This window comes from Sceloporus occidentalis, unplaced genomic scaffold, assembly GCF_023333645.1.
Source record: "Sceloporus occidentalis isolate IW3139 unplaced genomic scaffold, rSceOcc1.0.p SCAF_1, whole genome shotgun sequence".
NCBI classification, from domain to species: Eukaryota; Metazoa; Chordata; class Lepidosauria; order Squamata; family Phrynosomatidae; genus Sceloporus; species Sceloporus occidentalis.
In genome coordinates this window covers 130,797,640-130,800,768 of record NW_028316981.1, presented here as the reverse complement: position 1 = coordinate 130,800,768, position 3,129 = coordinate 130,797,640, and positions in this window count along the sequence as shown.

Sequence of the window (3,129 nt, the reverse complement as noted above, 5' to 3'; positions counted from 1 at the left end):
CTAACACACACAGCAGACAGGATGCAATGTTAGGTGCTACTTCTTAAAAATGCTCTATGAAACTATAGAAAATTGCACCCAACTGTCTGTATTTCCTTTTCACAGTCTTTTTTTCTTAGCTTTTCTCCCAGAGGCACTTTCTCTGCCTCTGCACCTTCTGGGCAATTGGAGGTCCAACTGTTTGGAAGAGTGACAAATGTTCCTTCACCACTACCCTCTAGCTCAGAACCAGCTGAGGGTAACTGCTCTCTACACTTGCCAGACACCTAAAGTGCCCACCATCAGAAGGTGAATAAGAAGGAGATGGAGGCTGGCTAAAAGAAAGAAAGAGAAAGGCATGGCGGGAAGACAGAGCGATGCTCTGCTCACCATCACCAACTGGAGTTTTGGTGGATGTTTCCTGTGTGTAAGGAATTCTCTGTTATCAAAAAAGTTCCCAGCCCCTGTACTGTAACACAACCTACAATCAACCAATCCAGCTTTCATGGACTGCTGTTGCTGGTGCCTTTTCACAAATGAGGTACTTTTTAAAACTGTTCTTGACACTAACAAGCAGTCCAATAAGAACAGTCACTCAAATCTGTGCCTATCACATTTGTTTGTCAGTTTGATATTGTCATCCCATATCTGTATCCTGATCTATTAGACATACCCAAGGAGGTACACCGAATACAGTATAAATCAATTAAAAAATACAATTACAATTATTTGCCATATTCAAAATGCAATTACAAGAACATAGAAAACCACAAACACTTCAAAATCTAATTTAAAAGAAATCTAATAACAGAAAGGAGAAAACTCATTGCACATAAAAATTGCCAGAAATAAAACTAGATATTATACATTAAAAGCTCATCAAAACAGAAATGTCTTCAGTGGCTGACAAAAGAAACACAAAGAGGGCAGCCTGACCATTTTCATCTCAGGCAATATTCCAGAAGGATGTCGTCACCACAAAGAAAGACCCTGTTTCTCTTCGTCCTTGCTTGCCTAACCGGCATTAAGAACAAGGCCTTGGATGTTAATCTGAGTTCATGGTAAAAGGCCTTAAAGTGGGGGTTGGGAGAAATGGTTCTACAGATGTACAGTGGTATATATAATGAAGTATTTTCTCCCTGATAAATGCTGTCACCCAAAGCAGCTCACATCAATATGAAGGAGGCCCTGTCCTCAGGCTTGTTTAAGGACTAGGAGCCCTATTGCATGAGAAAAGGAAACTGAAATGGAGCGGGAGAGTAGCGAGTTTCCTCTTGCCTCTCTGCAAGCTGTCGTGGCACTTATGTTCTCCTACCCAAGGGAGACAGTCATAAAAGTGTGCCTTTTGCCAAACAGATCTTTTCCAGCCCAACCAAAAAAAAAAAACACTTTTATGGCCATCTCCCTTGGGAAGAGAACAGAAATGCTTCGATAGCAAGCGGAGAGGCACAGAGAAAGCCACTATTTTCCTGATCCATTTTCGATTTCTTTGCTCATGTGATAGGCTGATCACATGAGCTCTAAAACCACAACATACTTGTGGAGCAAAACACACTGCCCAAGCAATTCTGCATCCCTCTCACTCCCTAGAAGCCAGCTTTTAAGTGCCACAGTGTGCTGCTTTGTCCATTTACTGGCTATGTATGAGGAGAGAGGAGGAGAAGGAGGGGGTGATCTTATATCTTGCACCCAAGTGAAGAGAGTTGAGCTTGAGCCCGTGCATTTTCAGCCACTCTCCAGATATCCAGGATGTGAGGCTGGCTTTCTTCTCCCTGCTACAGAACTGCTTCCAGGGTCAGGAGTTGTCTGTTCACTTTCCCTCTCTTTCTGCTCTGGCAAGAAGCTTTGGCTCTTGAAAGTTGTGTTGCTATAGAGGAAGGATGTTGCCCTAGGAGGCAGTGAATACCTCCTTCCTCAATGTCCAAAATAAAAATAAGAATGTATATGTGTACAGTTCAACAACTGGAGTCCAACGGGGCTCTCCTTTTCCTTTTGTGAAATATAGATCATAAACCCATGGGCAGTGATTCTACTTGTGCACACCACTCAGCTCTTGTGAAAGAAAGAAATGGCAGTACCTACAGTAGTTTGTTAAGTCTTCCTGCATCAATAAGTCATATCAAATGAGCAAATAATTTTGCCCTCTGTAAAAGCTTAAGGGGGTCAGACTTTCTCATTTGCCTGAGCAATAGGAGATCAGCTTTTGCTGGTTATAGGCTGCTTTTCCTAACAAGTCATGCACATTCCAGCTGTTTTTTATAGTATGGTGGACTGAGTCTTAAAACACAATATGAAGGAAGATTCTTTCCAATAAACCAGACCCTTTATCCAGATTGTTGGTGTTGTGTGCCTTCTAGTAGTTTCCAACTTATCATGACCTGAAGGTGAACCTGTCACAGGGTTTTCCAGGGCTAAGGACTTTTTCACATGGGGAAAGTTATAAAGTTAAACTGGTCACAATGCAGGGTCATCCAGGGCATTAGGAACAATTTCGCAATTGCTTTTCAGATGCTGCTGCACACAAACCAGTCAGAATCCAGGCAGAAAGTGAGGTGAATCGGGGAATAGGCATTTTCGCAAAAATACTATGCTTTCATTTCCTGTTCATTCACAAATTCGCTCTCTTCAGGTAATAGCAGTCATCTGAAAACCATGTCCCGGATTCTCCCTGTTCCCAGATTTACTTGCTGTGCCAAGGAGAGGAGGCAGCCTTGTTCTTAACAGGATACACACACACACCTCTTTCCCTCGCACAGCTGGTCTCCTTCTCTTGCAACAGGTAACAGCTGATGGGAGAGCAAGAGAGGACATTTTGGAATTCCTCCTGTACTGGAGAGAGAAATGGAGGATATGTCCTGGAAAAAGGAGGGCATCTGAGAGTTTCAGCCCTTACTGAAACCAGTCAAGTTTATGGACCAGCCTTGCCCTCTTTCTCTCGTGTGTTTGTGGTTTTAAGTGAGTTTGCAAAGGTTAACCTCAGCCTGCCTGCCTTTGAAACAGCTTCTGGGTCAAAGAGGATTTCCCTCCCTGTTTCCCTTCCCTCCCTGGAGCACTTGTGGAAATGAGAGTTTGGGGCACGCACAAAAAAGTTATTTCCAAGCTAGCAAGAGGATTTGCCCTCATCCCTCTGAAACTGAAATTTGCTTTCAA